Source organism: Amphiprion ocellaris, chromosome 12 (genome assembly GCF_022539595.1).
Source record: "Amphiprion ocellaris isolate individual 3 ecotype Okinawa chromosome 12, ASM2253959v1, whole genome shotgun sequence".
NCBI lineage: Eukaryota > Metazoa > Chordata > Actinopteri > Pomacentridae > Amphiprion > Amphiprion ocellaris.
Genome location: NC_072777.1, coordinates 16,319,325 through 16,332,734, shown reverse-complemented (window position 1 = coordinate 16,332,734; position 13,410 = coordinate 16,319,325). Strand labels below are relative to the sequence as shown.

General features: G+C 43.9%; 1 long non-coding RNA gene across 2 annotated transcripts; it reads left to right on the top strand.

Moving 5' to 3' along the window:
• The first annotated feature begins 6,925 nt into the window (after positions 1-6,925).
• Positions 6,926-12,260, top strand: LOC111564599 (uncharacterized). 2 transcript variants are annotated; one of them, XR_002745795.3, is made up of 3 exons: positions 6,926-7,213; positions 7,978-8,140; positions 11,891-12,260. It is a non-coding gene; the product is annotated as an uncharacterized LOC111564599 (long non-coding RNA). The 2 variants fall into 2 exon arrangements; XR_008603564.1 differs by having other exon boundaries at positions 7,978-12,260.
• Positions 12,261-13,410: the final 1,150 nt, after the last annotated feature.

The window sequence follows — 13,410 nt, the reverse complement described above, 5'->3', positions numbered from 1 at the left end:
TGACACACAAAACAACAAAAGCGAGAAACACAATGACAAAAAATGAGGCAAACGGCACGAAACAAAACATTAGACATAAAACTTGCAAAGTGACAAAAAATTAACATATGACAAAAATGACGCAAAAAATCACAAAAGCAAGAAACAAAATGGCAAAACATAGACAAACAACACAAGCGAGACAAAAAACATAAAATGACAAAAACAACACACAAAACAACAAATAAAGTAAAACACAAAATGACAAAAATAAGACAAAAAACAAAAACGAGACAAAAAGGAAACACAAAATGACAAAAACAAAAACAAAACGACAAAAACAAGGAACAAAATTACAAAAACATGAGACAAATTGCAAAAGTCAGACAAAAAAAGACAAAATGCTACAAAAACAAAACACAAAATGACAAAAGAACAATAAGCAATCTAGTATTTTAGCTTATGATCAAAGCAACATGTCATGGTCTAGAAATTGTTTTAAATTTATAATTTTACAAATTTGCAGTTAATGTATTCTCTGTAATTTTTACATTTTACAAAGTCATCCTGCAGGCTGTATTGGACCCTCTGGAGGGTCGGTTTTAGCCTGTGGGCCGCATGTTTGACACCCCTGAGGTAGAGTAATACTAGTATAAGCTATCACTGCAGGGCCGTGCAGAGACCTTTGGAGGGGCAGGTGCTCAAAGTTAAAAAGTGGGCACATGGAGCATGAATTTGAAACACCATACAAAAACATACCTTACAATATAACTGGTTGAATTGTAGCAGCCCATATTCATAAAGAATGTAACATGGAATCATGATATACCATTTAATTGTTCACACCTCATATCTTTGTTAGGGGGCAGTCTATGTTTGACCTGATGGGGTAGACTGAACAGCTTCTGTTGAGGGGGTTGGTGAGGAGGCTGCTGCTGATATCACTGGAGGTGGGCTGTAATTGATCTGAAAGTGTAGACACTAAAAAGAGCACGGGAGAGACAGTAGCTGATTAAACAAGTGTTATGTGATCATGACAAGATGCAAAGATAACTAACTGACTGAACTTCACTAACTGAAAATGGCTGACTGTGACCTGTCATACTGCTGATTGTTTGTAGGAGACTCCTGCTGAGAGGCTGCAGCCAGGCTGAACTACACAGGACTACTTGCTCATTCATAAACTGAAAGGGGAATATTAATGGGGAGACCAGAATAAAGGAGGGGTGGAGGTACAGTCCATATCCACAAAGCCATAATTCAAGCTGTGCATTAATTTAGGACATAGGAAGTTAATATATGAGGGTCCCCCTCAGTGGCGCAACGGTTAAGTCTCAGAACTACTGACCAGAAGGTCAGTGGTTCAAACCCTGATGTTGGGCCCTTGAGCAATTCCCTTAACCTTTCCTGCTCCAGGGGGGCTATGGCTGACCCTGCACTCTGCCCCAATTGGTATTAGTGAAAAGCAACATTTCACAGTGCTGTAATGTATTTGTGACAAATTATTCTTTTGAAGTTGAATTTAGATCACCATTAGACACTGGACTGTTTAACTGTGGCTACTCTTCCTGGAGTCCTTACAGTTTGACTATCCACTTTGTGCGAGACAACAAAGTTATAAAAGTTACATATTTTATATTTATGCATATTAGATTTAATTTGTCTGTATATACAAATGTTATAAACAAGTACTGATATGTTTATATGAGAGGTTGAGAAAATCACAATTCAAATTCTTCTAATTATTATTGTTATTGTATTTATACTGCAATAGTCCAAAATTATGTGAAATGCATGTACATAGATTTGATGAAATAACATAACCTATGCCTCATTGCCTCTAGAAACACAGGAAACACACTGCAACTCACTTGACAGTAAAATAATACATCTGTCTGATGCACTTTGCCCATGACAAAAGAAACATATACAAACATATAGAAGCCTGGCATACTTTATCCTCTCAGCACGCTGTGTGGTTAACTAGTGGCTATAACTTATGAGAGGTGTGTGCCAGTGGTGTAGTCTACGTGATATGCAGGTATACGCCGTATACCCACTAGAAAAGGTCCCGAATTTCCGTATAACCACTTAAAAATGCGCAAAGATACATATCAGTATGTTTCTTTGACATAACATTCACTTTCCCGTCATAAATTCACCTTTTCTATGTTAGGAAGCGGTGAAGTTGTATGGGGCGGGGGAAAGGTGTATGGCTTAGAACAGGGGTCACTAAACCCCCTTTTCGATAGAGCTGGTTCCAGTACGGGCTCGGAGCCAGTGCCTGACTTGGAACCGTTTTTTTGTGTTTCCATCAGCTGAGCACCGACTTCAGGCTCCAAAAACTGGAGCTTTTCGGGCACCAACTCGTTGCTGGGCTAGAGTTGAGAACCAAGTACGTCACGGACTGGGGGCGGGGTTACAGTGACCGATGATCAACAGGGAAAACACAGAACCACCATTTTTAAACAGCCAAGCGAGTAGTAGTAGTAGTAGTAGTAGTAGTAGTAGTAGTAATGTTTCGTGTTTGTGTTTTGAAAACTGGTAAATATAGACGCCAAATCCAAGCAGCAGTGGTCTGAGGAGGAGACTGTTGGAAATCAGCCTATTCTGAAATTAATCATAAAAGAATAAAACAATGTGTCAGGCTGTTTCCTCCGGTTCTTTTGATGGAGTAGTCAGGACAATTCAATTCAGGTCAAAAAGAGTCTTTATTACACCAAGATTGAATGTGCAATACAGAGCTCTGGGTCTAAATGCTGTAGTATCTGATCTGAGACATGTATTAGTTGATAAGTTATTAGAATGGAATCTGTTTTGTCTGTTCTATTAGCTGACCAGCAGTTCATGGGAAAACATATGTTTCCTCTCTCCCTGCGTAAACAGGCTGAGGTAATGTTTATGCAGGGATTCCCTGTCCAGATATTGATGGATGGCCCTATAGAATTGAGGGGTCTGGTTGACAGGGGGTATCCTGTATCCTGTTTTTACCAAGTTTTCTAACAGAGACTAGATGTTGTGACCTCATACGTCACCAAAGGGTATAAAATGACCACCAGCCCTTTGTTCAAGTGGGATTTTCACATTGGCTCTGAAGTCTCCGTGGCGCCTGAACAGATGCTGTCTTTATTATATAATAAAATCATATTGTGTAAAAGCAACAGTGTCAACGGACGTTTTCTTCAACATCTGCACATCCTTGAGGTCTAAGAGAAACTACGACAATGCCTTTCCCTAACAGACAACATGTGTTCAGTCAGTTCAAGCAGAATCAGACTGGCTATTTCTCCCTGACCCAGTTTTTTATACTCTAACAGTGTTGTGTGACTATGTAAGCGTTGATGTGCAGGCGGCTGGGCGAGTTCCGGTTCCTCCCTTCTCTGATATGCTGTCGACTCACTCCCCTGGCCTTGGTTGTTCTTCTGTTTCCTGTAAAACAATGATACTCTGCACAGCAACAAAAACTACTTTTCTACTGCTGTTCGAAAAAATGTCAAGGGCACTCTGTGTTAGAAATGAATCAATATCACTCAGTATAATAAGCATTGTATATCTGTTTAGCAAATACATCTTTCTGATTAACTATTATAAGCAATTTAGCAGTAAGCATCCAACATTATCAAACATTAATGAGTATATATTCCCACAAGACCCAGAGCTTCCTAGCACTGTGGTCTAAATATGAAACTCAGTCGAAGTTAGAGGGAGCCTCTCGGACCACGCCGATGTTCGAAATGATTCAGAAGGAGATGGCTGCAGCTGGTAGGAGCGGAGCCTTGACTAACTCCTCAAGAAACTTAAAAAGCTCAAAAATGACTACACAGACCAGAAAAAGGAGCTGGGACGCAGCAGTTGTCTGCCAAAAAGAGCCCCCATTTTGACTGGCTGCATTCCGTGATTCCTACCAGGGCCCCAATGCCACAGCATTGGAGTTGATGCAATCCGCCGTACAGACCACCGATCCTGATCCTGGTAAGTTTTATTTCTCAAACACCCTGCTGTTAGCCTATTATGAATACGCCAGCTACAATAGTCCCACATCAATATTACTAGGAAAAAGGAAGTGGGATGCTACTGTGGCTCTGCTGCAGTATCTGGAGAGGTCAGAGAAACGGTTCTTGGAACAGATCAGAAGACACCAAGACCTGACCACTGCCATGCTCCAGAAGATCCAGAGGACGGATGGAAATTCAAACACTTTGGTTGGACTGATGGGACGCATGGTGTCGGTGCTGGAGTGACTGTCCCAGAAATAAACTGCATTGTCCATTACTTCTGCCTTTTCTAGAAAAAAAAACTTTTTTTGTAAATTCTTTTCCTTCTTAGCTATTTAAGTTCACTTGTATTTTACTCTTGCACTTTGGGTGAATAAAAATATATTTGTGATGAAAGATGCAAGTTTTGTCTATAATCTACAGAGACTTTATTCAGTGTTCTTTGCACACTTCTGTTACACACATTTTGACAGATAATCAGTTGTGCTTCAAGCAGATTTCAGTCTGAAACATATCAGCAACATATGTTGTTTTTTTACTTCCACACCAAGCTAGATAGATAAACTGCACTACTGCAGCAGATACATTATTGAAGTGTGCTTACATGATGTGTATACATACACTGCTCACAAAAAGTTATTCATCTTTCAGATGAAATTTACAGAAAATGTAAAAAGGTTTATAATATATCATGAAAGTAGGGCATTTAAGTAGAAGCATGCAATAGTGATTTCCTCATCTCAAACAATTTATTGAAACAAAAGCTAACAACAGTGGTGGGTATATCACAATAAAAATGTCAATGTCTCATGACAGTTTGGACAGAACAGCAGCCTTCAACTGAAATCCGGTACAATTGTGTCCCACCAGTGGTGTGATCGCAGATGTGCCTAGACAAGTGTTCTCGCTCCACCCACATTTATCGATACTGCATCGGACCAGACTTGTGCGGACTTGGGGCGGCCAAATAACCCATAATGCATTTCGCGCCGACCAGCGTTCAAAGGCCCAGGAGGAAACTTTCAGAGGTAACAGAAGTGTTTTTGGGAATACGTATTGTATTATGATACAAAATGTAGTTTTCAGATTATTTCAGGCGAGAAAGTAGTTGTGTAAATGTCAAATATGTGGTCAATTTATCAAGATAAAGCCTGATTAAAAATTTACTCCAGCGGTTTCGGAGATGTGAGTGTCCAGGTTAACTGGCTATGAGCGGACGGTCAGCCTCACTGTAGCCGCCGAGAGCAGCATGATGTCGGGAAGACTTTTAGAAATCTGCTGCTGGCTCTGACGGTTCCATAGCGGTTAAACGGGGATATAAGTAGTTTTATATTTATCTAACGGTCACATTTTGGCCTCATGGTGTATTTTTTTTTTATTGTTCAGAGAAAAATGGGCTTGAAAGGAGTTAAAGTTAATATTCATAACATAATATTGTTAATGTTTTACTCGATCGCTGACTGTGTGCATCTGAATTATTGTCTTCATTACCTGTAGTACAACTTTGTTCTATTTTTCTGACTGTTACTGTGCAGTAAAAATAACATTTAAGCAATATTTTATTCCAGAGACATCTGAAGAAACCCGGATCCTCACTGACTGCTGGGAGACTCCACAGAGCTCCATCTTCAGCATCTGGACCAGCAGGATGCTGTTCATGGAAACTGAAGGATTGAAAATGCTGAATTGTATTTAAGCAGTTTGCATTAAATATTTTTCAATTGTGTTCAAAAAATGAATTGAATTGTTGAAGCCAGAAGTAAATGTTCCTCTAACATCAGACCTGTTTGATCAGATGCTGCTGATGTTTGAAAAGGTTTCTGGTTTATTACCTGACAGGCAGAAGAAGAGCTCACCTGTAGGAGCTCACCTGTATTGAGGCTCTGAGTACAATAGTTAACATGAAATATTCTCTCATCAATGAGTGATGATGTTCAGCATGCAGAAGTCCTGGTGATCACATTAAAGTGTAGTGATGTTTGTGTATCTGTCAGACTATAAATCTCTGGATGTTGGAGGACAAACATCAGGTATGTATGTAGAATGTAGACTCATGTGTTTTAGTCATGTTAATAATAAAACTGTAAACCATCCATCCTATTTATTAGGTGTCCTTGTGAAGGTTTAATATTTTTTCAGCAATCAGTATCTGAAAAGTTTTTGTGGATCCACTGATAGAACTGAGAATGAGACGGATCAGTTCATCACAAACTACAGCTGTCAATAAATCAGCGGCTCTAAAACATTAAAAAAAAAAAGATGTATAACAATCTCACAAACCTGAATATATACACACAGTAACTATTTTAATATTAAACCATGAATACGCAGGGCTGTATTATTTTTTTCTGTTCCATTTCGTTGTTTTTCACGGTGAAAATAACCTGAGCAGATGAACCGAGGCGGTGACGTGATCAAGTACGCTGGTGATCAAATTGCACTTCAGCCTCGATGCGTTCTCGTGGTCTCGCAAGTCTGGACTTGCGAGAATGATTCGCAAGTCCGTTCTCGCCAAGTACGCGAGTACGGACTTGCGTTCTTAGAATTGAGAAACGGCCTGTGTGTGGGAGCGGGGGGTGGGGTGGGGCGCGAATGACCACTGTGATTTGCTTAATATGTGAAAAGAGGCGGGTCTTGAGGTGGGTTATCGGGTGAATCCACAGGTTTCACACAAGTCTTGTCAACAATGACGAAGAGGACTATAGCCACGTGTCCACTAGATGCGATTTTCCCGCACGGCAACGCACCGCATCTGAAAATTGCACGGATGGCGGGCGGTCACTAGCGGACCACAGCATTGTCACGTGACAGCGGTCGAGCAACAGTGGGCCACTACTCGGTCACGTGACAGCACTTTCAGCTTGACGGTCCGGTAGATGACTCGGATAAACACAGTGGCTCGGCCGCAAACTTTCTCTTTTATTTTGAACACACTTCAGCGAGAGGTATTTCTGAAAGCATTTGAGGCGAGAAATAAGCTGTGTGTGGTAGGACGACCTAGTCCGCCTCCACTCGTGTTGTGTGTATCAGATCAGATCTGCGCAGCTGGGAGTAATCTTCCTAATGCACCTTGCTTGCAGGGCGGTGCCACGCTCCCATCTGGGAGAGGGCTGCGCGTCTTGTACGTGCATCCTCTCTCCCTGGAGCCGGAGGGCTACATCAGTAGCGTGGTTTGGCGTGGATCTGCGTGGTAGTTATGAGACGCTGGCTGTCGAGCTTTCGCTATTCCCTTTCATCTGGTATGTTCCGACACAGTCGCTCTATCACTGGGCGATATTAGTGCTGTGCCTGATGCGCTTTCTGCGTCCTAGCAGAGTCAGCCCATATCCTGGCCGAAGGCCGGGAGCCGGGTGTGTGTGTGTGTGTGTGTGTGGCCTCGGAGCCAGGCATAATAATCTATGCGCTGCATTGGACTTTTGAGGTAGGCTGCCTCATTTCTGTCGTTTTTTTTTATGCGTCTTTGCTGGGCTGCACGTGAAATGACTATGGTTTCTGCGGATGGCAGTGATTGGGCTGCATTTTTCTGCGGCTGTCTCCTCTGTTGCCTGACAAACTGCGGCTTCACTGATGGGTGGCTCTACCTCCTGAAGCGGGCTGCTGCTGTTCTGTCAGTGGTTCATCGCGGCAAACTCTGCTTATTATTATTATTATTATTATTATTATTAGTGTTGTTATTATTAGTATTAGAATTATTAGTATAGATCTTGGGATTCTTTATTAGTTAGTTTTGTTATTTATTTATTGTTCATTCACTTATTTGTTGTGATTGTGTGTTTAAGTTATCCAATCTTTTTTTTTGGTTTTGTAAATTTAGTTTTTTTCTCTTTTTTTGGTTTATTGGGTTGACTGGGTGAGGTAGTAAGGGGCGCATGAAGGCATAATTGGCCTTGGTGGTGACCTCCTGGGCCCAGCCTAGTGTGGTGTTGGGTAGCTTATTTGAGATCTGTATAGGTTTGCCTTGTTTTCCCGTGACTAACAGTTTCCCTCTTTTTTTCTTGGACAGGAGCTGTTGGGCCAGGTGGCTGGTGGCTGACTGATTCCCCCGGCGGTGGTAGTCCCTTCACTCCCTGTATAGTAGTGCACTTGGGTGTCCGTCAATGGTTTTGTTTTGTTCGCGTGTCATCAGGACCCTTCCCTTCCCCCCTTCAGTTAGTCATCCCTGCCTGGTAAGCCCTCAGCCCTGTGCCTAGTGACTGTGTTTCGGTGGCAAACTTAACTAATCCAGGGGGGCCCCTGGAGGAATAGATTAATATTGTGCCACTTACTACCAAGTTATTTTTTGGCATCGCCACCAAGAGTTTTTTAGTGAGGAAAGAGTGTAAGTTTTTAAATATTGTTAATAAATTTCATTTTTCTATATTTGGAATCGCGTCAGTCTCTGGTGTCTGTCGTACCTGTGTGACCTTTCCTTTGTCTGTATTGGAGCAGTGGTCCTCTCAGACTTCTGTCGTCCCTTCATCCTGGAGATTGATGCTAGTCACAGTAGTCTAGGAGCTGTTTTGTTGCAAGAGGTGGAGCGTCGTGTTAGGCCGATAGCTTATGCTAGCCGTGGTCTCCGACCAACTGAGAGTAATATGGCCAATTACAGTTCTATGAAACTGGAATTTCTTGCCCTCAAGTGGGCAATGACAGAAGTTCCGCGAATATCTGTTGGGACATAACTGTGTTATCTTCACAGATAACAATCCCTTAAGCCATCTCCAGTCCGCCAAACTGGGGGCCACAGAGCACTGGTGGGTCGCCCAGCTTGCTGCTTTCGACTTTGAAATCAAGTATCAGTCTGGTCGCAGCAATACAAATGCTGATGCCCTTTCTCCGCAGTATGTGTCAGGCTCTAGCTTGGCTGAGCAGGTCCTACCTGGTACATCAGTTCCAGCTTTTCTTCAGCAAGCTGCTCTGCTAGTCTCAGCGGCTCCAGCAACCCAGTCCATGGTGTCTGCCCTTCCATTCCATTCTCTCTCTGACATTTGTTCGTTGCAGGAGTCTGATCCCCTCCTGAAAGAGGTCTTGGTCTTTTGGAGGAGGCAAGTTCGGCCAACCCCAGATGAGAGGCGACACAGGTCCAAGCCAGCTTTGGCGCTGCTGCGACAGTGGGATCGTTTGGTGGAAAAAGATGGTGTGCTTTACCGCAGGGTTTTTCGCTCAGATGGGGGGGAGGAGAATCTCCAGGTGGTCTTGCCGGCTCTCCTGAAACAGGAGATGTTGAAACAGCTCCATCATGAACATGGCCACCATGGTATGGATTGGACTACTGAGCTGGTACGAGAGCGCTGTTACTGGCCAGGAATGTGCTCCAACATAAAGCAGTAGATTAGGGAATGTGAACACTGCCAGGCTGCAAAGGACTCCGGGCCCGTTCCACACAGCTTTATGGGCCACTTGCTTGCATCTAGGCCAAACCAGATTGTGGCCATTGATTTTACAGTGTTGGAGCCCTCCAGAAATAGTTGGGAGACCGTCCTTGTAATGACCGATGTGTTTAGTAAATACACTGTGGCTGTCCCAACTAGGGACCAGCGTGCGCCCACTGTTGCCCAGGTCTTGTTGAATGAATGGTTCTTTAAGTTTGGGGTACCAAGTCGCATTCACTCTGACCAGGGCCGTAGTTTTGAGACGGCCTTGATCCAGCAACTCTGTTGCTTGTATGGGGTAGAGAAGTCCCGTACAACACCATACCACCCCGCAGGAAATGGACAATGTGAGCGGTTCAAACAAACCCTACACAATCTCCTGCGCACCCTGCCAACTTCACGGAAACAAGATTGGGCTTCCTGCCTCCCACAGGTGCTCTTCTGTTACAACTCCACCCCTCATCAGGCTACAGGAGAGTCTCCTTTCTTTGTAATATTTGGTTGTGAACCTAGGCTCCCTGTTGACTTTCTGCTGGGTTGAGTCCAGGACCCTGTGCCAGGGAAGGTGCAGGACTGGGTAGCCGAGCATTAGGAGAGGTTCAGGGTAGCCTTCAAGGGGGCTCATTATCGGTTGTTAGCAGCTGCTGGTCGCCATAAAGAGCACCATGATCAGCGCGTCCATGATGAGCCTCTGCGAGTTGGCCAGCTTGTTTACCTTCGAGACCATAGTGCTAGGGGCTGGCATAAAATCAGTGACATTTGGAGTTCTGTGGTGTACAAAGTGCTGAGAGTCCCACGCGGCGAGGGTGCAGTTTACACCATTGCTTCCGCGGACGACTTGGGGAAGGTGCGCAATGTGCATCGCAACATGTTAAAGGCCAAAGTAGGGCCTGACCTGCCTGGTCCTACTCCTGCTTCACCTCCTGCTCCTCCGCTGCCATCAGCAGTGCTGAGGGTAACTCTTCCAGTGATGACGACCTATGGGTGTTGGTTCCTGAAACCCCTTTGCCATCGGCCACACCTGTAACCAGCAATGCAGGTTCTATGGAGCCTCTTGCAGCGATTCCACTGAGAGATTCTCCTGTTCTTGGGACACCTTTGGTGCTGGGAGGTGCTTGCATGTTGGGCTCTTCTCCATCTCTACCAGAATCAGTCAGTGTTAGCCAGCCTGCTGTCCGTCAGACAGGCCGATCCACCGCTGGCCAACACTCTAACGTGCATCGTCTTCCACGGCCAGTTGGTTGCATTGACCGTGAAGTTGCTGGACCTTCAAGAGCTGTGTCTAATGTCCAGTCTGCTTTCCACCGGCCTTGGTGTTAACTCTTCAGGTTCCTCCTGGAGGTCCATCATCGGGGAGACGATGCAAAAGTCGGGGGTAGGTGTGGTAGGATGGCCTAGTCCACCTCCACTTGTGTGTATCGGATCAGGTCTGCGCAGGTGGGAGTAATCTTCCTAATGCACCTTGCTTGCGGGGCGGTGCCATGCCCAATTATATCTGGGAGAGAGCTGCGTGTCTTGTACGTGCATCCTTTTTCCTCTTCCTGGAGCCAGAGGGCTACATCAGTAGCGTGGTTTGGTGTGGATCTGTGTGGTGGTTTCGAGACGCTGGCTGTCGAGCTTTCGCTATTCCCTTTCGTCTGGTATGTTCCGACACAGTCGCTCTATCGCTGGGCGATATTAGTGCTGTGCCTGATGCACTTTCTGCTTCCTAGCAGAGTCGGCCCATATCCTGGCTGAAGGCCGGGAGCCGTGTGTGTGTGTGTGTGTGTGTGTGTGTGGCCTCGGAGCCAGGCATAATAATCCATGCGCTGCATTGGACTTTTGAGGTAGGCTGGCTCATTTCTGTCGTTTTTTTTTTTTTTTTTTTGCGTCTTTGCTGGGCTGCATGTGAAATGACTATGGTTTCTGGTTGCTGTTGGCAGTGATTGGGCTGCATTTTTCTGCGGCTGTCTCCTCTGTTGCCTGACAAGCTGCGGGTTCACTGACGGGTGGCTCTACCTCCTGAAGCGGGCTGCTGCTGTTCTGTCTGTGGTTCATCACGGCAAGCTCTCTTCTCATCGGCAGTTGTTTTATTGTTGTTGTTTTGTTGTATGATGTTTTAAAAAAACAACAATCTTGGTGTGCACGTGCCTATTGCCCAGCACACCAGTTATTGAGAGTATTATTGTTATTATTATTATTATTATTATTATTAGTGTTGTTATTATTAGTGTTAAAAAAAATTTTGTATTAGAATTATTAGTATTAGAATTATTAGTATAGATCTTGGGATTCTTCGTTAGTTTTGTTATTTATATATTGTTCATTCACTTATTTGTTGCGATTGTGTGTTTAAGTTATCCAGTTATCTTTTTTTTTTGGTTTTGTAAATTTAGTTTTTTTTCTCTTTTTTTGGTTTATTGGGTTGACTGGGTGAGGTAGTAAGGGGCGCATGAAGGCATAATTGGCCTTGGTGGTGACCTCCTGGGCCCAGCCTAGTGTGGTGTTGGGTAGCTTATTTGAGATCTATATAGATTTGCCTCGTTTTCCCGTGACTAACAGTTTCCCTCTTTTTTTCTTGGACAGGAGCTGTTGGGCCAGGTGGCTGGTGGCTGACTGATTCCCCCGGCGGTGGTGGTCCCTTCACTCCCTGTACAGTAGTGCACTTGGGTGTCCGTCAATGGTTTTGTTTTATTCACATGTGGTGTGGTGCATCAGGACCCTTCCCTTCCCCCCTTCAGTTAGTCATCTCTGCCTGGTAAGCCCTCAGCCCTGTGCCTAGTGACTGTCTTTCGGTGGCAAACTTAACTAATCCAGGGGGGCCCCTGGAGGATTAGATTAATATTGTGCCACTTACTACCGAGTTATTTCTTGGCATCACCACCAAGGGTTTTTTAGTGAGGAAAGAGTGTAAATTTTTAAATACTGTTAATAAATTTCATTTTTCTATACTTTATTTGGAATCGCGTCAGTCTCTGGTGTCTGTCGTACCTGTGTGACCTTTCCTTTGTCTGTATTGGAGCAGTGGTCCTCTCTCCATAGATCTCCTGGGGGTGAAATTCCCCCAGGTGGCGTTGTCGGACATGTGATAAATAACAAAAGTACATTCAATCCCTCGTACCCTTGCCACATGTGCAGTAACTCAATCTTTCCTCGTTTTAGTTCACCGACGGCTAGTTTAGATGTTTGAGGACAGTTTCACGATGCACGGAATCTCCGCACACCGCATTGCATTTGCATAAAGTAGAAGTCCAGTCTACTTTATGCAAATGAGCTGCAGGCCCGCTCCGGGTAAACACACTGGACCACAGCTGGAAACGAACCGCAACCGGACCAGCATGCAACTGCGATGTGTTTCCAGCTGCGAGCCGGTGTGTAAGTTGTTTATGTTGTGTCAACTGCTGCACAATAAAATGTGAATTGAAAACAATATAGTTTCTGCATTTATTGTTCAAGTATTAATCAGTAATACAGTGAAAATGAGAAGAAATGTGAATATTTACTTTGCAAGCCGATTTCGGTGTGCGCCCCGAAATTTACTGCTTGTATACCTAAAATTTTAAGTTAGGGGCCACTGTGCTCCTAGGAAAAAAAATTAGTCTGGAGCCCTGTGATATATATTTTAAGGCTTGATAAATCCTCACCACACACTACACATCACCGCAGAGCAACACTATGCGCAGCGATCAGAAGTCTGTGTGAAACGGACAAGGCCAAATACTGAATGGCACTATACCATATGCACTATACTCGGGAGACAAAGGAGACTGATGCTATTGTTCGCTGAGCCAATCAGAGCCCAGCGCCATACGCTACGCATTTTATTTACCTTAAATACTCGTATTGTGTTTTAATAATTTTTTTAAACATATTTTTTATATTGCTTTTAATTTTTAGGCTAGAGAATGCTTATTTTACCGCAAAAACTATTAAAATAATGTAGCGCTGGCAGAGCTGGTCGCTATGACTGAACTGTTGTGCTGCAATGCACTATGGGAGTTCAGGGTGTTGGGGGTTTAAATGTCATTATTGTGGTTTTTGTTAGTGTTCCAGTGTTATTAGTATTTGTCTTTTATTGTGTTTTTGTGGTTTAGTCAGCCTAGTTA